General features: G+C 46.9%; 1 protein-coding gene and 1 long non-coding RNA gene across 7 annotated transcripts in view; one reads left to right on the top strand and one right to left on the bottom strand.

Moving 5' to 3' along the window:
* LOC142902682 (nuclear receptor coactivator 3-like) overlaps positions 1-14,188 on the bottom strand; it is a 29,480-nt gene extending 15,292 nt beyond the window's left edge. Inside the window, exon 1 of one of the 2 annotated variants that reach the window (XM_076047970.1) lies at positions 14,034-14,188. The gene's annotated coding sequence lies outside the window, so the exon portion shown is untranslated. The remainder of the gene's footprint in view (positions 1-14,033) is intronic. The other variant, XM_076047971.1, reaches the window with a different exon arrangement.
* A 1,203-nt stretch (positions 14,189-15,391) lies between these two features.
* LOC142902662 (uncharacterized) lies at positions 15,392-19,103 on the top strand. 5 transcript variants are annotated; one of them, XR_012929127.1, is made up of 5 exons: positions 15,392-16,507; positions 16,648-16,751; positions 16,863-16,951; positions 17,861-18,574; positions 18,809-19,103. It is a non-coding gene; the product is annotated as an uncharacterized LOC142902662 (long non-coding RNA). The 5 variants fall into 5 exon arrangements; XR_012929128.1 differs by having other exon boundaries at positions 15,393-16,396; XR_012929126.1 differs by having other exon boundaries at positions 15,393-16,751; positions 18,809-18,934; positions 19,050-19,068.
* Positions 19,104-23,958: the final 4,855 nt, after the last annotated feature.

Genomic DNA, 23,958 nt, shown 5'->3' with positions numbered 1-23,958 from the left:
TGGCTCTGGCCGGGCCCGTCCTGCTCTCGCTGTGACACCCAGCTGCCCTGCCTCCCTCCCTCCCTCCCTCCCTCCTCTGCTCTCCTTCCTTCCTTCCTTCCTTCCTGCCTGATTGCTGTCCCCAGGCTCACCTCTATGGCGGCGGAGAGCAATGACATCAACCTACCGTCGGACTCACATCCTGAAGCAGACAAACAGCAGAGCCGCAAAAGCCGCAAAGCCAAATAAACACAAGCTTGTTTGTTTGTTTGTTTGTTTTATTAAAGGAAATTAAAATTTCAGGTAGTTAAAGTTTTTTCCTTAGTTAAAACTTTCCCAAATGAAACTGATTTCAGACCTTTGTTTTCGATCCCAAGAATCCGATGAAGCACCTTCGTACAGTTCAAAATCCATAAAACTTCTGTAGGTCTTCAGAAAACAGCATACTTAACCCTCTGTTAACAGCCTCCTGCCAAACTGCTGGACAATGGCTTCCTGCTGAAACTGACGTTTTCCTCCGTCTCCCCCGCATGTTTGAAGGGAAGCGAAAACAAGTTCATCACCTGACTGCGCAGTGGTCGCTAATCTTACGAGAAGCATCGGCGCACTTTGTGACATCACAAAGTTTCATAAACAGTTTTTTTTCCACGCAAGCCTAAGAGCCAAGGAAGGACTTTAGTCCTTTGTGTTGTTTACTGACAGGACACAGACACAGACCACTGCTGCAAAGAAAAATAAATAAAACAGTGTTGAAGTGACTTCTGCTGAATACTTGGACTAAAAACCAACTGGCATCTCCTGACCTTCGACATTGCTGACTAAAATTTCAGTTTGCAATTAAGTGGCTGTTCTTTCTTTCCCACCGATTCACACTTGTGTTCGGAAATAACCGATAAATTCCCGACAGCCAAAGCAGAAAACACACGGCAAGTCGCAAAAAAAAAAACTGTGCAGTTCGACACCGTCGACAATGAATCAGCCCCATGCGACAAAGTGAAAGTGGCAGCGGGAAGCTCGAGAGGAGAAACTTTGCGGGAAGTGTGAGAAACAACTTGAGACGAGACGAGGCGGCCACAATCGCTGCTGCAGAGTCGCAGCGTGACGTTCAACACCTGCACACGTGAGCAGCAGCAGCAGCAGCAGCTTTGTCCACTGCTTCAGCGTCTCATTGGCTTCTTCCAATGCAGACAAGAGGTGACAGAAAAGGTCAGGAGATGCGGCGAATGAGTCACCACCACCTCCTTACTGCCACTTCCTCTGCATGTCGCCCGGGTGCGACTTTCATTTTGCTTTCTCAGAAATCTCGCTCTCTCTCTCTCTCTCTCTCGAACAGAGGAGAAGAGAAGAGAACAGGAAGCCGCAGCAGATAGCATCCTGTTTGCGTCCCACCATCGGCCGCTGTTCCACTGCATCATCACTTCCTTTTCCTGGAAATGCCGTCGCTCTTCCACCTCGTCTGCATGCGGGTCGCGTCGGCCGCCCGTGACGAAGGCTTCTCGTTCCACCGCGTGGAGGACGGAGGCGGTGCGGAGCGTTTGACCCGCCTGTCGTCAGGGTCAAACACTCCAACCATCTGATTATCACCCAACTGAAGCTCTGTTCTTTTCTCACATCCTGCCACACTCACAGCTCACACTACGCCTCTTACGAAAATAGCAAGGCACAAACTTCAAGTTCTTATGGATGTTTAGAGTTATGTTCTCCACTTCAATATTCTGGAAATGTCCTTTAAGCAGTCTGTGACTGCAGCCGTGTCCCCACCTTATCCATCCTTTACTTCCATCATCTGCCCCCTTCACCAGGCTTGTTTCTTAAGTCACCCCTCTGTGATGTCAATAAGGGCACTGACACCTGCCACCAGGAAAGTGACACCCCCCCCAGCCAGACGCTGGCTCCACCCACTGAGGCCAAACAGAGACATCAGTTTCAGGAGGAGGCTGTAAACAAAGGGCTAAATAAGATGTTTTCTGGAGATCCACAAGGTGTTTTGTATGATGGGTTACGCCCGGCCGTTCCCACCAGACACTGGGGATGAAGACGGTAAAATGTCCATAATGTGGGGCCTTTAAAACAGGACGGCACATTCTCCTCACCCTCAGTTGGATCTCTCATCTTCCTCATAGCCGCAGCGCCGCTCGTCCTCACCAGCGTAAACACGGCCCTCTGGCCTGTTTTTTTTTCTTCCTCTGTTTGTTTCCTCATCACCAGAGAAACTGGACACGCTTTTATCAAAGCCCGAGAATGAATCAGTCGTAAGCAGGCCACAGACGCTGGTTCACAGTTGTCAGGGTATTTTTTTGTCTTCCTCGATTTTTAAAAACAAACAAAGGAAAACAACATCCTCCAGTTAGTGTTTAGTTCTTTTTAAAGCGCATTTCCATCTCCAGTCATAGAGGGCGCCATTTGAAAAAAATGTCCTGGTCTCACTGACCATCATCAACCTATCTTTTGGTGTTCTGCCCTTCAGTAATTGGGAGATTATAATAATTAAAATGATCTGAAGACACTCGGAGGGGCCAAAAAATGTGTCAGAAATGTCTCAATCCACATGGCGACGCCTTCAGTTCAGTTCCAGCCAATTCAACACACCGCCGCGCCCACAGTTTGCCTGCCTGTCTGCCTGCCTGCCTGCGTGTGTGTGTAGGTGTGTGTGTTCATTTACCACAGACCACTGATCACATAAATCCTAAACGCTGGGCTGCTACTGAGCTAACGCTGCAGCTGAATAATTTAGCAGAGCGACAGAGACAGAGAGAGAGAGAAGCGGTTGCTTTTCTGTCAACCGTCCAAACAACGTTTAATAATTCTGAGTGGACTGGGGCTGAAAGACACTGCAGGCTAGCAGAGACCAGTGGGAGTCCAGGGGAGACAGCAGAGACTAACAGTCCCGCTGAAGCTCACCTGAGGAAAAACAGGGTCCAAAAGTTGGAAGGCATGTGTGTGTTTTTTTTGTTGTTGTTGTTCAAGAAAGAATTGTGAGTTATTATGTTACGCTCCCAGTGAAAAACTTGGACACACCTTCTCATGCAATTCTTTTTTTTTTATGAAAGGTGGCTATTTTAAAGAATTTAAATATAAAATGTGTTTGAGTTATTTTAAAATTTGATTGTTTCCCACATAATTCCAAGTGTGTTCATACGTAGTTTTGATGCCTTCAGTGAGAAACTGCAATGTCAGTAGTCATAAAAAAGAAAAGAAAGACATTACATTCATTGGGTGTGTCCAAACCTTTGACTGGTAGTGTACGTGCACCACTGCTGGTCGTTTATTATATTGCACTCAAGGTTATTTTGTTTTTGTTATTTTGAGGTTACGTGCAGTTTGTTTTTTATTTTAAAATATTTTTGTGCCCGTTTGTATTAAACATTTGTTAATGTAGCCAAGTTGTTTCGTCTTTAAATTTCTGGTGGTGAAACTGGGAAACCAGTCAGCAGCGCTCCTGCCAGTTTTTAGCCATTTGGGTTTAGAAGATATATTGAGCATGTTATAGTGCAAACGTGGGGCAGGAGGCTAGAATGGCAGCCAGCCAGCCAGTCAGCCAGTCAGCCAGCCAGTCAGTCAGTCAGTCAGTCAGTCAGTCAGTCAGTCAGTCAGTCAGTCAGTCAGTCAGTCAGCAAGAGGGGAGCATTCCTCTTCTGCTTGAAATAAAACCTCCAGTCTGAGCTCCCTGAGACGAGGGCAAGCAAAGTTTGGCTCAAAAGCAGGTGAAGACCAAGACGCTGGACGTCGCTTCACTGCAACTGTGAGATCAGGAGGCATTTCGAGAACTAAAGGTTGAGCATCAGGGTTGAAAGTACACACACTACATAGAAAACACAGTGGAAACTTTCCTTTAAAAACCACCACAGACAGACGAGCGACCAGAAGGACTCAAGCATCATTGCCCTGCACTCTCTCACACACAGTCACACAGAAGGTCATAAAGCAACAAAAGGTGTCTCCTTGAGTTTGGGACATCAAGAGCAAGAAGGAAACAAAGGGATGGAATGACTTCCTGCTTTCCCTTCAAAGAACTTCACCCCCACCTGCCGAGCTCGCAGCCGCCATTCAACTGGCTTCAGAGAGCCTCCTGAAATTCCAACTGTTTGGCTACATGCTCCAAAATTTAAGAGGTCTCATCGATTTTCAGATCTTTATTTTCCATCTTGCCATCATCTTCCATCTTCTAGACTCCAGCGGTGCAGCGAAACACGCTCAGTTGTCCCAAAGCAACATATTTAATTCAGTCTTTCTACGTCCTTGTGCAAAGATGCTAGCATTTAGCGTCCTACTAAGGCTGGAACCAGGCCCCCATGAGAGAAATGCTTTTCGGGCCCATGAGACTATGTTGCTGCAGTACCTCGAGTAGCCACTGGGGGAAAGAATAAAAATAAATCAGCGCCGCGCCATATTGCCAGTCCGATATCCAGTTCTTACAATACATCCATGGCTGGAATGTATAAGCTGAGCCTGATTTCCCCCATTGCCGTGTTCAGGAGGTGCATCCTCGCCATTGGTCGGCGGCCCCAAACACTCCTCATGTGCGATTATTTCGTTGCTGCATAAAATGGAGTCAGGGCCTCCCTGATTGAGCCGTAAGATATAAATAGACACGAGTCCTCGCCCGGGCGTCTCAAACAGAAACCCACAAGCGAGTTTGATTGACAGATCCGAGGCACACACCAGGCGACAATTATTTCCTTGACTGCATTAACTGCTTGAAAGGTTATGCAACCATTAAAATAGCAATATAAAGCCTCGTAAAAAATAAAAGTAAAAACAATCTGAAATCATCAAAAGACTGAACACCATCCAGGACTGAACCTCTCCAGAGAAAATACAACCTCGCTCCGTGTTTCACTCCGAGTTGGGATGCCAATGTTTGGGAGGCACAAACAGGCAGCATGTGACACACGAGTGCGTCACGATGGAACCAAGAGGCTTTTTTTTTTTTATATATATAACGTTACGATGTGGCGGCGAGCTGAACTTCGAATGCCCAGTTCCACTACTGCACTAATGATCATCTGTCATCTTGACATTCTGAGCGGCAGGGAGGGAATTCCCCGTCTTCACGCCGATGGGCAGGAAAGTTTTCTTTTTTTTTTCTTCGCGGCCTTCGCTTGATCCCCTTCGTCCGGTTGGGGAGAAACTTGCCGACGAGCCGCTGGTTTTTCTGCCGCAGTTACACACGACTTCAATCAAGCGATTGAGCCGGGGCTGCAGGACTTGTGGTGGCGAGAGGGAGAAGGAGCGCTGCCACACAGAGAGATCCGGCCGGGCGGGATGAGGACGGGGAGGACATGTGTCGAGCATGTGTGTGTACAAGCGCGGCTTTCGATAAAGCAAAGCTGTAAATTGTAGAAAAGAAAAAACAAGAGGGCGAGAGAGAGAGAGAGAGAGAGAGAGAGGAGGGGGGCTGAGGGGGGGAGAGAGAGAAAAAGCCTGCATTTAGGGAGCGAGGCAGCTGTGAAATTCCAGCCGGGCTTAAGAGGAGCAGCTTGGAAAAAAAAGAGAGAGAGAGAGCGAGCGAGCGAGCGAGAGGTTACGTCCTTTTTGTTTGTCTGAAAATGTGGAGCAAGATGTTCCTGCCGCTGTGTACCAGCACCCTGATGGAAATAAAACCCAAATTCATTTGGCTTCTGCCACACAGATTGACTGGGACGGACGGGGCTTTCGGAACAGCCGGATTAGTGTTCAGGCTGAAGCTGCACAAGGAGCAGCAGCAGCAGCGGCGGCGGAGGCGGCAAATCAAGCGCACCTTTCCAAAGCATGGTGGAGCGCAAGAGGAGGCGGGGCCTCGGAAGGCAGCGGACACACCCTCCAGAGAAAACACGCCAGACTCTCTGGCCAGTTCCCCTTTGAAGGAACTGCAGCTCCAAGGTTGAATAATGTGGAGGACTGGAGCAGGAAACGTGCGCAGAGAGAAAGTTGGGGCGAGAGCTCCTTCATTGAAACGCTTTTCCGAGGAGCTAGCAGGAATATAGTGGGGGTGAAATATAAGTTAATAACTGCCGAGGCCCATCTGCAAGCCATTAGCGGCAGTAAAACGCACTGCGCACATAAAACGCAGAAGACATTTTGCCAATAGTAGAAAAGTTCACGTTGGGGCATAAAAACACACAGCAGCTTTAAGTCCAAGTGCTACGATTCTTTCCCCCCTCCCCACCGACTTGGAAGAGTTGATCGTCAGTAGATACATGCGGTGAAGAAACTGCAGCTAAAGGAAGGATCGTCTCTAGCGCGAGGAAAAAAACATCCCCCCACGGCTGCCAACGAACACAACACACAGCTCAGAGCCTGTGTGTGTGTGTGTGTGTGTGTGTGTGTGTCGGATGCGCATCTCCCAATTTTCTCACACAAACTGCAACGTGTAGGAAAAAAAACGGGAGAAAATAAATGAAGGTGGAAACAAAGAGATGGCAGATTCCACGGCGTCAGTGTGTGTGTGTGTGTGTGTGTCACACACATGCAACCCCAGCAACTATCCATCATTAATACAGACAAAGAGGAGAGACAGGGAAAACAGGGAAGGAGGCGCTCAGTCCGCTCACAGATTCACCCTGCTGGCTGCTCACCTCAAAGACGCTTCGCCTCTGTATTTTTCTACTGGATTGTGTGTTTGTGTTTTAACAGAGCGGTGGCGAGGGTCCGGTGTGTGTGTGTGTGGAGGGGCCGCCGCGACCTCAATACAATACTAGTGGCTGTGATCACACAGGGCTAATATTATGGAAATTAGTTCATTAATCAATGGCTGAGCAGCGTTTTATCTGCAGGAGCAGAGCGGCGAGCTCGCTGCCCACTGCGATAACAACACACAGCCGCTGCTGCTGCCGCTGCTGCTGCTGCTGAAATGTAAACCACAACGCAGTCAGAGGACCATACGGCCGCTCATTCCAAGTATCGGCTTTAATTTTGTTCCCTTCTTCTTTAAAATACCATGAGACGGACGGCCCCTGGTTCCAAACTTCCAGAGGAAACGTTTGTATTGCAGAATTGGGGGAGAAATGAAAAACAGCAGGAAAAAATACATTCATTTTCAGACCGCAGCAGCAGCAGCAGCTTCGGCTAATTCCCTCCCTCCCTCCTGCTCTTGTGTCTTTCACTCCTCCCACTATGCGCTCCCTCCTCCCTCCTCCCCTGCCCCTCCCCCTCCCCTCTGTCCCTGTTGGATTGGTGGAGTAAACACAGGAAGAGAGCAGGCTCTGTTCCACCACGCCGGCCAGCGCCGGAGCCGGGGCTGGGCGTTCCTGCGCAGCTCCTGCACCGGGGTCAAAAGTTTACTGTGGTTTTCATTTCACCTTTCCTCAGCCAATGGCGGAGCCACGCTGACGCGCCTGAACTCTGACCCCTGCAAAGAATTCCACTCAAAAGATGGTCTGACGCCAGTTTCACAACCCCCCCTCCCCCCCCGTACGACTCCCCTTTTCTCTCTTTCAAGCAGCCAGTTTCACGTGTTGACAGAGTCGAGGTAAAAAAGGGATTCCAAGCGATGAGGTACGGGAGGGGAGACAGAGGAAGGAGTCGGCTGTTTCAAATTCTTACGCTTGTTTGGAGAAAAATATCAGGAAGAATCCACGGAGAGCATGAAACAATCGGATTGTCCTTTCAACAGAATGAGCAAAATGAGGCAGCGGTTCTGACAGCGAGCCAGAGGTGAAGCTGCTCCAATGCGACCAAACTGGAAGAAATAATGAGGAAAAAAATAAAAGGTGGAACACACCTACTTGCAGGCGACGACGCGGACCAGTCTTCCACTCGTCGGCTTTCTCCACTTTGCTTTTGGTGTGCCTGCGCGCCACATGTCGCTCACTTTTTAGGATAACACTATTAAAATTGTGTTTGGGTGACTTATGAGGACAGGCGGGACACAGGGGTCACGAGGACCAGGGGTTCAACGACGAACAGGGGTTTGTGTACGGAGGGGGAGAGGGTGCGGGGGGCTGGGGCCGAGTCGCACGGCCAAGTCAACGCCATCGTCCGACTGGACATGGGGAGCCGCACACACGTGTCAGGCCTTAATCCACCGGCGGGCGGGTGTGTTTTTGTCTTGGTGACACTGCACTCTGTTACCATCTGGTGAGTGATTAAGCCTGCACCGCTAATCAAGTCCCTGGCTGTGCGAGAGCGAGAGAGAGAGAGAGGGAGATGGAGGGCAGCGGAGAGCCAGCGCGCGCACACACACACACACACACACACACACACACACACACACACACACACACACACACACACACACACACACACACACACACCTGCCAAAGCTGCTCTTCCACGTGCACGGAGGGCGCACGCAGCCTCACAAGTCAAAGGTTGGCCGAGCTGAGGGAGGCTGCAAAACTCAACCGTGAACGCAAAGGGATCGCGAGCCGCGAACGTTTAGTTGAATTTTGTTTGTCATAAACAGACAGACAGACTTTATTGATCCCAAACTGGGAGACTACAATGTTGCAGCACTAAAAAAAAACTGTGCTTTTATTTTTTAGTAGCATCAGCATTAAAACCTCAGGCCTGGTTTGCCCGTCACACTGCTGCTTGTCACTGCAGGGACGGTGGACGAGGAGCAGTGGCTGTGTGAGGGAAGTCCATCTGCCTGCTCACATGGACCAAAACTCTACCCAGAAGAAATTCCCTACTTTCAAAGCACAAACCTGATTGGGTCTAAATAATTACTCACGATGAAACCAGAGCAGAGTGGTTTTCCCTCCAGTTAAACTGTCAAATGCCAAAGATTTCAAGCCAGGACGGTGCAACAGAGGAACGGAGGAACCTTCAGCGCCGCTCTTCCCTCCAGTCTTCACTGGGTCCATTGAATTTGGTGCAAAAGCAGTGTTGTGTTGTGTTTTGCTTTGTTTTGCTTTGTTTTTTACTCAACACTGAAGCAAACTCATTCCCCAGTTTTGTGCAAGACGCTTGTAAACAACAATTATGTGTCGGTCGCCTCAGATGTTCCGGGCATGAAAACAAAACCGAGGAGATCATCAGTTCGATTATCGGTCGAGGGAAAAAAACCGTCTTCGCGCTGAGTGACGACAAGCGAGGGCGGGAGAGAGAGAGAGAGAGAGAGTGAGAGTGAGAGAGAGAGAGAGAGACAGAGAGACAGAGAGACAGGGAGGGAGGGGCGACCAGAGGAGCATCTCACCAATTAAGAAAAGCAAAAAATACGTCCAATTATGAAGTATTGTCAGCACGCTGTATTTAACTCGTATTTCTGGAGCCTTAAGTGCCACCATGGAAGTCTGTCATTTACAGCATTTTTCTTTTTTTTTTTTCAACTTTAGTCAAGTAAAAAAAATGAGGAAAAAAACACACACACACACACACACACACACACACACACACACACACACACACACACACACACACACACACACACACACACACACACACACACACACACACACACACACACACACACACACACACACAGCTTCAAGTGAGCAAACGTCTGCTCACTTGTTGCTACGACTTGCGCGCTAATTTCCCCCCTTTATAAAGTTCAGGTGAACTATAAAAAGTGGAGACACTGGAGGCCTTTGCAGTTCCTAATTGCACGTCGGTCACACACAGGCACACGCGCACACGACTTAACAGCTCCGGCCGCCTTTTCCTGACACACCCAGTCGGACTCAGAAACCCAGTGGGACGACTGCGAGTCCGACGTCAGAGCTCGGAGACGCTCGCGCGGGGAGAAACTGGAGGCCGCGAGTAAACAAAGGAAACAGGCGCCAGCGATCACCGGGGCACGTCTGAATTATACGGGACGTGGAGCCGAGGGCCAGAGAAAAGGTGAGCTTTGAGGGGGAAAAAAAAAGGCAAGAAAAATTGTCAGCAGCGACGATCAAAGCCAGGCGACGTGGAACGCGTCCACGCAGGCAGTTGAGGAGTTCAGGCACAAATTACAGTCTGTCACTTCTCCTTCTTTTTCACCACCTCTTCTTCCTCTGTCTCTTTACGCTGAATAACAGAACAAGAGCATCTGGTAGCAGTTATCACACGAACCAAACTTTTTTTTTTTCACCACCATTGCCGTCTCAGCGCCCCCCCCCCCAACCAAACCTTCCCCTCCCCCTCAGCATTATTTTTTTTTCTATAAAAGCAGGGGCCCTAAACAAAACACAAACAAGGTCCTGCTAACATTTTACAATGGTAACAAAACTGAGTCCGGGGAGCTCAACCCTCCCACTGGCTTGTTCAGGTGAACCCGCTCCTTTTACGAGCATTCTTGTGCTGGGGGAGCGAAAGTTAAATGGCGAGTTGAAGTTAAAGAGGAAGGGCAAGGGGGAGGGCGGGGAGGGGAGGGGGTCTAAACTCTTGGCACCCCCCCCCCTTCCCCAATAAACCGCTGCCTTTGTCCAATCAACGGGCTCTGCCGAGGGAGAACTGCTCCAAATCCTCACTGGTAATAAACTGGATTTGGGTGCAATGATTGCTTCAGGCTGCTTGTTAGCCGCGGAGACGTGAGCGCCGTGGCGGCGGCGCACATATGGCAGAGCGAGCCTCGACGCTCGGGCAAGGCCTCGCAGCCACAGCAGATGAATGGGGACGTGCCTCCAGTTGCAGAGTTTGCGAGCGGGCCCGCCTGACTGAATCTCAAACGGCGAATTAAAGAAATCTGGTTTCAGCAGCTTCGTCGCATCACATTCTCACTCGCTCGCTCACTCACTCACTCACTCACTCGGGCGAAGTTGCTTTAAATATTTTAGCAGTGGAAACAAGACCGTCTTGTCGGGCAGAGTTCTCTATATTTAGCAGGTAAGCAGGAAAAAAAAAAGTGAACTAAACCAACCTGTTGAGTGTGAGTGCCACCACCACGCCAGTGTTTGGTATGTGCGTGTTAGCAAACAGCCAATACATTTCTGTGACGATCTGTGCACGAGCCGCCGCGGGGACGGAGCAGGATGTTTTCATATTACTCCAACTCAACACTGGAAACTTGTGTATTTTTAAACATTAATTGTGATGAGGCTGCCGTCCAATGACAAGTCGCATGCAGGTCCAAACTACGGCCGAGTTGCCGGAGGAGCAACAAGCGGCGGCGAACCAGTCAGACACACGGGCATCGAACGTAAAGTCAAAACAGTCTCTCTCTCTCTCTCTCTCTCTCTCTCTCTCTCTCTCTCTCTCTCTCTCTCTCTCTCTCTCTCTCTCTCTCTCTCTCTCTCTCTCTCTCTCTCTCTCTCTCTCTCTCTCTCTCTCTCTCTCTCTCTCTCTCTCTCTCTCTCTCTCTCTCTCTCTCTCTCTCTCTCTCTCTCTCTCCAGAGAGAGAGCAAGAAGAATTCCATCTATTCAGACATTGCTGATGCAAAAATGCAGCTCAACAAAGACAAGATAGGAGGAAGCTGTCAGAGGAGCCAGTAGATACACAACACAACACAAAACAACAGAAATCCCACATTGAAAAAAGCTCCCAATTTAACGCAAGTCTCAACCTTGCTAATATTTACTCATCGTGTGTCTCTTGTTGTGTTGGCGAACCCCCAAAAAGTCCATCTTTGACTTGCTGGGTGTTTTGCCACACACTTTTTGGAATCACCTCCTTGTGATGCCACAAAGGGCACAATACCCCCCTGAGTCAAGAAGCCGGGCAATGGCTACGCTCACTGACACCACCTTGGTCTTTCCATGCCCAAAGGATGAAAACGGGACTTCCAACAAGTCATCGATTTTAAGCAGGAAGCTAAAAGGCAGAGATTTAGCAGCGGGCTATAAACAGAAGGCTAAATCTGCTTCTTGGAGATGTAAAGAGTGTTAAGCTAACTAGTCATACAAGAATCTCCGCAAATATAAAAAACCTTAATATCATTATATTGGCTTTTATTAAACATCTCCGATAAACTCTTGTGTTCTATAATCTTTTCAAAACGAGTCCAAGAAAATACTGATTTAATTTTTTTTTTTTTTAATTCTATATTTAATTAAACATTGCCAGCACCCTATGCACGACAGCTCACTCAATTATCAATCAGGTGATCTGATGTTGGAGCGGAATTGGTGGCTGCACCGAGCCGAGCCCTCTGCTGATCCCACGAGAAAAACTGATAAGTTAATGAATTATTGAGAGCATGGGGGTCGATAGACAAAGAGTGAAAGCCATGGATCCCAGTCACTTCTTCGCCCCATCTGCAGTCAAACAATCACCCTCCCTCCGAAAAAAAAAAGATTGATTCATTGTTAACGCAGCCTGACAGCCTGTGCAAGGGAGAAAGAAAGTGGCGGATAAAGGGACAGAGAATAGGGAACAGGGGGCTCCGTTTGCCAAGAATATGAGCAAACGGAGCTCATTGGCCAGGTTCCCACACTGACACACTGCTCGTTCGATCGAAAAAGAAAGCGAAGAAGAAGGGGAAAAAAAACTCTGCATATGTGGCCTTGAGTAATGGCATTCCATCAGACCCCAAATAAAGGCCAGTTAGCTCGCTCATCTGATGGCAGAAGCCCGCAGTCAGCTCCGGTCCCATTTATTTATTTATTCATCACTGCCAACCACAATATTTAAATGGTCACATTGTTCAGATTTGCACTTCATCCATGAGTGGACATGATATCATAGGGAGAAAGAACCGGGACACGGTCCATGCAGGAATACGACCAAAGTGGCGAGTCCGATTTTTTTCCTCCCTCCTGAAACTGTCGCATTGGCCATAAACAGTCGGCTGTAAACATCTGCCGGTGTTGTCAGGGATGACACCTCGCACTGAAACCCCAACAGTGCACCTTCGAGCTCAGTGCGGTGGTATGACTAACGTACCTCTCCATTGTCTGCCTACAAATGAGCACACGCTCCAGGAATGTCCTTCTAACACCTTTGCAGGAACCGAGAGAACGTTCCCAGCACCTTGTGGAAAACCGAGAGAGAGGGAGAGGGAGAGAGAGCGAGAGAGAGAGAGTAGGGGGGCGAGCGAGGAAGAGAGTGAACCTGGACTTTGGCTGAACCCTGAAGTCATCGTCCTCCCCTCCTGCACAGAAACACATCCATCACCCCTCATACAGCTCAATATGGAACAGCAGCCGCAGCAGCAGCAGCTCAATGTTTATCCCAGTGTTGTGGGTCTTTTGAGGCTTCCAGCATCACAAATAACAACATTAAAATGGAATCACTGAAGTCATTACAATAATACAAAAAAAAGTAATTAATTAATGAATAATTAATTAATAAATGCTGTTTGGGTACAACAGCACGGGAGGGCATGGGGACAAGATGGACCTCCAGCTAGATTCATCCAACAACCAAAGGAAGAAATGCAAAACAGTCGGTCACATCTCAACCTACATTCAGGAGGTGCCTTTTCTCAGAAGGTTTCGCATTTCCTGTGTCAAAATAAAAGTACGACCTTCGATTTCAAACAAAAAACAACAACTAACTTTACTACACTGTTTATGCATGCGTTTGAACTTACAACAAGAGCCTTAAACAAGCACCACAAAACAGATCCCAAGTTTGTTTTTTCCATTGTATGCCACCTAAGGACAACAACTGTTGTGTAACTGAGGAGAGCTGGGACGCTTCATGCAGCCCCGTTTTTCTACCGAAACTGTGAGAGCCACACTGTTCAGAGACAAATTCTAGAAAGAAGGGGAGAGGGGGGAAAAAAACACTCGATTCATTACTACGAATAGTGCAGGGACACAGAGAAAGATGAGCTCTACTGTCACGCAAAATTCGCCCAGGACCAGCGTTAATTGTGATCAGCTAGGCTATTTGCATCCAAGCGACCCAGAAAAGCCTCTATCTCGTAAACTTTGCTGCTAGCGGATAATGGGAACAGCGGCAAACACTGTTCGACCTGTTCGGCCGGCACAATAACTAGCAGTGCACGGCGGCCACCGCCGCCGCCGTTGTCCCGTTTGCCGTTTCTGGCGACCAATAATATCATATCGAGCGTCCCATAACAAATAGGCAGCCGCTAAGGTGGTTCATTGTACCGCGGTAGCTTGAAACCGCAGCCTGCTCGGCGGCGGAGCGTCCGCCGAACTGCCTCCGTGACAAATTTGCGTGTTCAAATACGCGCACGCAGCGGCCGGTTAGGAACTTAGCAACAGTCAAGCGGTCGAACTGGGTCGGAAACACTCACCGGCATCGACGGTTTCATTGAGCGGAGCAGTTTCTTTTTCGCGTCCCTACAAACTCTCCGCCATCTTCGGCACGACCGTGTTTGTTTAAATGCGAAACACTCCCAGAGCGGAGGGAGCCAGCTTGCCCAGCCGCGCGCGGTGCACTGTGGGTATTGTAGTCGAGCGTGCTCCCCCTGGCGCTTCGAAACGTGCGAGTGGTCCGCGCGAGTGAACTACACGTACGCCAGATACCCGTAGGCGATACGACCAGCAGTCACGGATATTATTAGGGGAGAGATTAAGAAATGTATTTATAGGCTGGCAGAAAAGGAGCGCTTCGGAGTTGAATTAAAAATTATCATAGATTACGGTTATTAGAACAATATTATATGCGTGCATAGAAAATTAGGACTTTCAAGATAAATGAACAAGCGTGTGATTATTAAAAAACAAATAACATATAACATTGTCTTGAGGGAAAGCACATATAATATTAGCACTGTTTCATAGGGAAATAAACTGACGGAGTACATGTGTAATAGAAGACATACTAACAAATGATATATTTGAAGTGGTTTTTAGGCAACCCTCTGCTTAAAACCACTATAGCTTAATTGTACAACAATTACAGATTACCTGATAAGTGTTGTATTCTAGAGTGAGTAAAGAGGCTCTGTGGTCCAATGAGGATAGAGGAAAACTGTCTCCATGGTGAGCCCGGATAGACTGGTTTTGAATTTTAGTCTCTGCACTTTAGTGCAGGAAAGCGTTAAGGAGAGGGAAGAGAGGTGTACTACAGACTGATAGGTGGTCGTCTTCGTTGAATGACTAATGTTCACTGTGCATTTTCCATCAAATCTTTGAAAGGTGTGTGTTAAAACCAAAGTGCTGAGGTGGCTGTTGCACTCGCTATCACTGTCACAACATTTTTGTTATGCTACAAAATCCACAAGTTTACTGAGACTCAGCAGATTTGTGGTGCCGTTGTGTCACACAGCTGGTAAATGCTGCATTTTTCGGGCAATTCTAGCAGCTATTTTTTGACACCTTCAAAATGGTTTGCGTCATGATGGATTTGGCCAAAGTTTAAAAAAGGAACTTGGTTTGTGTGTGTGTGAGTGACACAGCCTCGATTACATTCCATGGAGACCTAAGAGAGGCCCTCTGTTTGTGCCCCCTCCCCCACAAAACATGGCAAACTGACCTCCCCCCTCAGTGAGTGTGAGACACTTTATCCCATCCCCCTCGCTATATGCAGCCTCTCCACTTTGAAAGGACAGGAGATAACAGTTTGAAAGGACAGGAGATAGCCCACAGTCATTAATGTATTCAGATGGGTTTACCTGCAAATGGCAAACAGCATGCCTTTCTTTTCTCCACCCCCATCCCCAAATTCAGAACAATGCAAATGCAATTGGGCAGAACGCCTCGGCACGCACTCATTTTCAGTGATCTTCTATTTCCAAACAACTGCATTTATTTTTTGAGTTCTACAAACATATTGAAATCGTTATTTGTCTACATAGTGATAACATTTTCTTCGTCATTTTATTGGTCAATCTTTAACATTTGCAGAATTATAGAAAATTATCTTTCTTTTACTAAATGTCTTAAATGACCACAAAAACATTTTCATTGATAAACAATTACAAGTCACCAATCCAGCAAACCTTTCCTAATATTACTTTTTCCTAAATTCTTTTGTGTAACATTCAGAAACATGACAGTGGAGAGACATGAAAGGACACCATGGAGAATTCCGTATCATTTGCACAAATAAAATATAGAACGTGACTGAAGGACTGAGGGTTAGTTAGAACGTTTATATAGGAAAACTGCAATATGTGTGGTAAATTGGACGACAGGTTTGTTTGTTAAGGACTTGCCTTGGTACTAAACATTTATCTTGCGCGCCATCTTGCGGACTTGATTGGTTATTACCAGTGACGCGCTACAAACGAACCTTCGTGCGTCAATATTTTCTGTCAAGGATCAGTGAGAACTGATAGTAGCTAAATATACAATTAACGATTTAATGTCATATATTTTTGATTGGGTGTAAAGCAAGAATGTTTAATGTGTTTAGCTAAAGGCCGTACTCCAAAAAAATAAAATAAAAAATAAACCTTATTTGATGCAAAGTCATTCAGTTCAAGTGGAAGCTAACTACTCGGTATGCTAGCTCGCCATTCTAACACAAAAGCCAACATTAGCTTGAAGGCTGCCTTCTGCCATTTACACTTAGTCCTTGTCTTCAGTTGGCTTGGCAAAGTTAACGTCTTCACTGGGCCCACTTTGGAAACCAGTTTAGACTGGTTTAGTGGCGTTTATATCAGGGTAGAACAGAACAGACTTTAATGTCATACTGGCCTCACTACCCATTGTGAGGTTAATTTATATTACTTCGTGAATTGTGGCACAACATTTAAAGTGGTATATCTAAAAGTGGTTGCTGTCGTGTTTATTTGCATTGATGTTGATAGAAAGGACAAATGTAATAGTATAATAATTATTATAACAAAGTCATTTCGTAATACAATTCTTTAATATATCAAGTTATTGACTTTACACATTTTACTGTTTCCAGAAAGCAGCACTCAAATATATTTATATTTGATTCTTTGTCACAAGCAGGTTGCAGTGTTGTACAAGCCGGGACGTCCTAATTGTCTAAAAACATCTGTTATCCCTACTACTAACATTTCATCTTAGTAGAAGTCTTCCACCAAAAGCACAAGGTGAGTTCTCACAATAGATGCTTCGGTACAATCTATTTATAACATTGTCAGCCATTGTTTAAACAAAAAAAAGTACCTATGACACCACATTCGTCTCTGTTGACACTCCAGGTTCCGAGGAAGAAGGTGAGAGACACTTCTGCAGGACCTAACTTTGATGGTCACAGTTGTTGTTAGGGAGGACATCGCAGCCATTACAGGTGTGTGTGTGTGTGTGTGTGTGTGTGTGTGTGTGTGTGTGTGTGTGTATGTGTACTCCAAACTTTTCAGCAAGTATGGGCTGTGCACCTCCAGAGATACACTTACACAGAGTGGAAAGTTCCATATTTTGCCAGTATAGTCATTTCACCAGTTAAAAGACAAGTGTTAACAGGGACTACCAATAAAACCAAAGTTTTATCATGTTTGCCAGACTATCCAGACCAAAGTCAATCATAAAACAAACACTGCACACACTGCTGCGCTTACTATTGTGCAGCAGTGAGTACAAACAAAGTTGCTCGAAGGCATGTGCTAAAACAAAAACCACATGTAACCAAATGACCTCTGTGATCACAGTATCGCTGTAACACCGAAGAAGGAGGAGCCTTTATGAATTCATCAGACTCATAAGCGCAATTGTGCTATTGGTGTCTCGCCTGTCCTCTGTCTTGCACAAGACTGCTTGACTGAAGACGTAACGTGCACGGGGGAAGTGAGCCAGCTAGCACATTCTTGGGCAGTCTTCTGCAAGAATATTGTGTTATCAAAAGCCTGCACTCTGGAATCCGTCCTTAAACGTTTGTGCATTCAGGAGCGCTGACGGCCGCGGCCAGTGGTAGAAGAGAACGGCCTGAGCCACTGCTGAAGTGTTTGTGTCTGTTGTCAGAACCAGTGTCTTGTGTGTACAAGAGCCTCAGTAAAATCTTTAGTCCATTCCAAACAGTGTCTTCCAAACCTAAACTGGCCAAGAAATGGAAATCATGGCCTGTTTAGTGTTGTTAATCGTAAACTATTATTAGTTTTATTGTTTTTGCTGCGACAGAAAGACAATCAAATTAAGAACTAATTAGTTAAGATCTCTCACTGAGAAAAGAGTCACGGTCTTCACAGTGGTTTTCCACCTTTAGGGCGCCACACCATAAGCCCTGAGCAACAACAGCAGCCACTTCTAGTCTTATGTAAAGCTCCAAGGGCTGAACAGCCATGTTAATATAATCTGTAGGCCCGGAGCTGCTCACTCTGAGCACTGCGCCTCAGCCTGCCTGCGCTCAACAAAAGACAAGCAACCAGGAAGTGCCCCAGCCAATCAGCAGCAGTCTTACATCTCTCCGACATGCCGGGCCACTCTGGGAGCTGCTTACATGGGAGTCAGCCAGCTCGCCGAGCTGAGAGTGTGCCGTGAGCAGGGTGAAGGCTGACAGGGCCGTCCTCCATGTTTCTAATAAGCATTGACATATCACACTGACTTTTATATTTTTAGCCATGCATCCTCAGAGGTAAGCCCTATTTTCAATTCTTTCACATGTACTGCTCTGTTAGGAAGGCGTCAGCCACATGTGTGTGATCAGGGTCAGGGTAATAATACAGGGTTTTTTCAATCTGACAGACTGTGAGTGTGGAGCATTGCCTGTGCTAACTGGGTGGTTGTCTGGATTCATACAGCAGGGGGCCACAGGCCAAGAGTCATGTCATGGTATATTCATAGTCTGCTGACTGAGAAAACCTGTTTTTTCCCCTTATGTCGAGCCGGGTCAAGGATTGCGGGTTTTTCACGTTGGACTCGGCCCGGATGTTAGTCTCTTTGAGAGGTCCAGGCAGGACAGACAGGAAGCAGAGGTAAGGTGAGTCCCCAGGAGGAATTCCTTGGCGATACTGGGGACATCACAACAAGTGTGATTCAGGCCTCAGTCCGAAGAACGGAGGCGGGTGACAGGCTGCTGCTGCTGCTGCTGCTGCTGCTGCTGTTGTTGTTGTTGGTATTATTGTTGTATTGATCACCAGACTAAATGACAAACAGAAAAGCAAAGTGTGCCTTCCAGCTGCTGAATCTCTTATGTTTTTTTTTCTTCCATAAGTGCACCTCACCTCATCTCCGTGCTCTCTGTTTAAAAAGAAAAGCACGACGAGCAAGGCGTTTGCCACGGCTTTAAACGAGCAACCGTTGCACAGACGGCAGCGGCTGGCGGTGTATTCATCACAAGGTGGGAGACACCGCCGGAGCCTGAACCGTGAGCACTGTCTGCCGGCGTTATTCCCCGCTGCCGAGCGTCAGCCATTTTAGAGAGCTTCCCCCTTTTCTGTCCCTCTACTCCCAAGCACACAGAGTGAGAGTGAGCAGAAGGGAGAAGGGAAGGACTTCCTCTGCATAGAAAATGCTCATCTCACCAACAGAGGCTGGACAAGCAACAAGGTCAGGCTGAATTCTGTTTGTGATGCCGGGTTTCTGAGTGCATGAGTGAGTTTTTTTTTTTTAATATATATATTTTTTCCTTCAAATGGCTAAACGTAGAGAAGGATGGTGTGGATGTCAGTCAGTAAATTCAACGTTGTCATGCAAGATGTGTTGCTATAAATGGATGATCGTCTGCTCCAGCAGCTCTGAGCAGGCGACTGTGGCCTGGCTGCACATTATGTTGCTTGACCAGGGTGCAGGATCAGACTGCATTGACTAAAACAGCAAATCCCGCCCCCCCCCCCCCCCCCCCAACCCTATTGCAGTTTTTTTTTTGTGAATGGTGCTCGGTAATGCGTCTAATCCTCTCATTCCTCTGTGGTGTGAGCATTGGTGTTGCCACGCTAAGATCTCCATTAAAAACAACACGTGCAGCATTTTTGGCTCAGAAGCCTTTTTGAAAATGTGCAGTAGAGAAGCTGCAGACTGGTCTTCATTATGTAGATACATCTGGAGGTTGTGTCTGACATCAACGTCTTTTCTAAAGGATGCTTCAGGGTTGTCTTAATAGGCGCGTACAAACTGTAAAATTCTTGGCTGGTGCCAGTAGAGAATTTTAGAGCCTTGTTTTGAAGAGCACGAAAAGGAAAACCTTAGATTTTCCATTTTATGGAGTTTTATCACTGCAACACATTTCAATCAACTTCCAGGAAATGGAGAAGTCCATCCTAGGCTGTTTTCTAAAATACATTCCCTTTACATTGTCAAATACATTGTCCCTTTGTGATGTCACAAAGGAAATTGATGTTTCTCCCACTCTCAGGCAGCAGCTGAGGCCCAGTGGAGCCACCTTCTTTTAATCTCCTTTCAAACGTGGAAGGACCAGCAAAGCCATTTTTTGCCAAAAGAATGTGTTTGCAAAAAGCACACTGTTTGGGATAAGATTGCTATTTTTTTTGCCAAATGATAGTCTGAGGGTTGGCGGTAGAAAAAAAGCTAAGCAACATAAAAGCTCAGAAAATGGCCTAGAATGGAATTCTTAGTGTAACTCTAAATTACTGCTTTAATAAGGTTTTTAAAGTCCTGCCTCAAATGACATTGGCTTGATGTGCACCCACCTGCCTTTGTCATAAGCATTCTTCAAGATTCAAACCTATTAGGGCCATTGCAAAAAAACAAAAAACAAAACCCATCTACACAACACAGTCAGCAGATCGTGGCCACATTTAGTAAATCCTTTTTTTGTTATTTGTTTTAATCAAAGTGGATAATCATGACGAATGCATAGCCAACACATTTGGCCAGTGTATTGAGACAGTGTTGACATTTCACGGCTTGTGATTAAGAATGAATGAGTAGGATGTATGTGGAGGTGCGTGCAGCTGCAGAGCTCAGCAGGTAGAGGAGGAGGCAGACTGTCCTGAGCCGACCGGCCGAGAGGCCTGCGACATTTTTCACTCCTGTCTTTGTGTCCGTGTGCCGTGGCCTCTGCTGCACACCGACGACGACATTAAAACACACGAGCAGAGGCATGTGGTTCCTTTTACAGGAGATCTGTGTCCTGCTGTGTGTGTGTGTGTGTGTGTGTGTGTGTGTGTGTGTGTGTGTGTGTGTGTGTGTGTGTGTGTGTGTGTGTGTGTGTGTGTGTGTGTGTGTGTGTGTGTGTGTGCGCTGAATGCGCACAAGGGAAAAGAGAGAGAGAGAGAGAGACACGGCGAGAGAGAGCGAGACGAGCGGGTTTGTGCAAAATGGACGCCGTGCAGTGCCCAGAGCCTTGGGGAGGGAGGGAATCTGATGTGTGTTGAGTGCAGAGCGCCTCGGCTCGCACATCCGACAAAAGGCGGCGGAGGAGGCAGCGGACGTCTGGTCTGAGAGCAGCGAGCCAAGGGGGGCTCGGTTCACCGGCAGCAGCAGCCAGGAAGAGGCAGTCGTCTCTCTGCATTGCAGCACTGCGAGTGTGGAGGAGAGAGGGGAGAAGAGAAGCCCGTATGGCACACCGAGCCCGGTGGCCAATCAGGCTCCTCCGTGTGGCGGCGGAGCCAATCGACAGCGCCGCAGCCGAGGTTAAAGATTGACAATTTTTGCAGGAGAAGAGCGGCAGGGAGAGGAGAAGGCCTTCTGGGAAACCTGGACCCCGTCTCGTCCCCTCAACCCTCAGCGGCCGCACTCATTTAAATAGATGAAAGAGAATGAGCTGAAGAATCTGTGTGTGAGGACAGGATTTTTCTTTTTTTGAAAAAAAGAGGCAAAGGTACGCTGTCGTTTTGCTCCGGCGCAGCATGGATGTTGTGTCAGTGGTGGGTGTGCAAGAGGGGGGGTTTCGGCGGCTTGCAGTGGGGCTGTGTTGTGTGTGCGTGTGTGAGATCATTGCTCATATTCATATGTTGCTTTGTCAGGATGTGCAGCATCGCGTTTGCTTTTCTCCGTCCTCTGGCGCCTGTCTGTCCCAGTGCTGTTTGCTGAGTTTTTACTGAGCTGAGCTCCATCGTTGCTGGGTATGATTGTTGCAGCGTGTCCATGCAGGTTGGATGAGAAGGCCACCTGACTGCTTCCTGTGCTCTTCCTCTCCGTCACGGCATCTTCAAAAGGTTGAGGAGGACCTGGTGTCTGTGAACGGGGACATTTTGAGAATGAAAGCACTATTTTTGTTTTTCGTCTCGTCCAAGCAGCGCTTTTCCAAAGAGCAGGTGAAATGAAAAGTGGCAAAGATTGAAGCCATTGGGAGCGTGGAGGCTATTCGCATCTGCTGCGTCGGCTCGTCAGAGAAAATTGGCAGCAGCTGTGATGAACAGGAGAGGAAACCAAGTGGAAAATCGTTGGTTTATATTTGCGAAATGTGGCTCGTGTTTCACAGAAATATTCCCTCCCAAACTGTTATATTCTTCCCTCTGTGTCCTGTTAGGCCAGGAGTTATTGCTTCAGTTATTGCTTCAGTGTGCTTTACCAAAATGTGACCTCTTGGACTTGGAGGGTTTTGATTCTGAAGGTCCTGTGCATTGTGTTTGTTGTATGCAGCACTTCCTAGAGGAGGATTATTGGAAATTGTTTCACGCAACTTCCTCCTTATCAGCATTTGGCAGAACATTCCCGGTGGACCTGAGCACACCCACTGGCCTCGGCTTAATCTGTATAAATGTTACAATATTTATAATGACACATTGTTGTGATATTTATACACTGTATTAGATGTCTTGCAATATCACACAATGCTCAATGGGACAAGAAACACAATGAGGGACACTGAGGCTGCAATATCTGCAGTTGCCAGAGAATTATTCTTATATATTATTATTTTTATATATATATAGTTATTTTATTGTATTTGTAAAATCTTTTTCAATACTGTGTGTGTTTGTATTTGTTGTACCCCAATTTCAGTGTGATCACCTCAGACACAACCAGAATTATGTAGTATTTTGTGCCAAGAGAGGCGGAAGCGGCCTTGGTCTTTTAATGTTACCAGTTGATTGTCGTGACGTTGACCCTCAGTGACACAGACACAGCGGTTGCGTGGACCATGTGGAGCAGTGCATCAGAGACGGTTCTTGGATGGGCCTGTAGATGATGGAACTATTTTAGAACTGCTTACGTAAACAGCCGGATCAGATCTCTGGTACTTCTATTTAATGAGTGATACTGGAAGGATGTGCTGGGGTTTCCTGTCACTGGTGCCCAGTACGGAAATGCTGGAGGGAGAGTGGGTGGTGAGGGGGTTACTTAACTGCAACCAAAAAAAAGACTTTGCTTTTTACTTTTGACTAATTGTTAACAAAGGTCAAAGGTCAGCATCATTCCATTTTTAAGAAGCAGCTTTCAAGCGTAATTCTATGTAATATTCTGGTTTCACAGTGTAAAATTGTGACCATATTTCATCTGAAATTACCTTTTTATCAGTTCCCCAATTTGTAACTCTGGGGCTTCTGGTCTGGTTCTGGTACAATTGATAATGACGTGCTCGCTGTGTTGAAGCAAACGTTTGACAGAGTACAGAGAGCCACCACAGCTTCACGGTTCTGCCGGTACTGAGCATTGGTTGACTCAACCGTTTTGATGGATGCTGCTGGATTATCGAGTCTTCAAGTCAGGAAAACAGCACTTCCTGTTGAGTCTAGACATGAAGTGCTTTACTACCTCACAGACAGACGGTTGGTTTTATACTAGCAGTTCTTTGCAGAGCCACACAGAAAAGACTAAGACAGACAAACAATTCACCTCACATGCATGTCTTTGGACTGTGGGAGGAAGCTGGAGAACCCGGAGGGAACCCACGCAGACACAGGGAGAACATGCAAAACCCACCCAGAAAGGCCCCAGGCCCTTTCTGTGTGAGAAGGCTGTGACCCTCTTGCTGTGAGGGGAGAGTGCAGACCACTGCACTACTGTGTCTCCTAGGCCAGACATTATTTTCCAAATTTAAAAGACCCACAATGATTTTTTTCTTCTGGAAATTTTGTTGGATGCGCTACATTTTTGTTAAGCTGTCTTTTTTAACAGCTGACTTCCAAATCAAATTGATGCATACAACCACTAAATCAACCTCTACATTTTTATTGTTTTTTTCGACACTCCCTCTTTACTTTTCTTTAGCAACGCAAAATTATTTGTTGCGTTTGTCATGTCATGTTTGTCGATGCTCTTTAATTTTTCATAGTGTGGCAGAGGACGGAGCGAAAGCTCAGACTCAAACAGAGGAAATGGAGATCTCCACACGGTCCAGAGGCAAGAACACACTGACTGTTATGAATATGACATTTACATTTATAAATGTGCTCTGTAACTTCTGCCATTAATCTTTCCCCTCTGGAAGTGCGTCTGCGTAATCTCTGGCCTTTT

The sequence above is a fragment of the Nelusetta ayraudi genome, unplaced genomic scaffold (genome assembly GCF_046127955.1).
Source record: "Nelusetta ayraudi isolate G7.1 ecotype Tasmania unplaced genomic scaffold, CSIRO-AGI_Nayr_v1 ptg000096l, whole genome shotgun sequence".
In the NCBI taxonomy this organism is placed as follows: Eukaryota; Metazoa; Chordata; class Actinopteri; order Tetraodontiformes; family Monacanthidae; genus Nelusetta; species Nelusetta ayraudi.
Note: the sequence above shows the minus strand (reverse complement) of the source record. Positions and strands in the feature narration are given on the sequence as shown.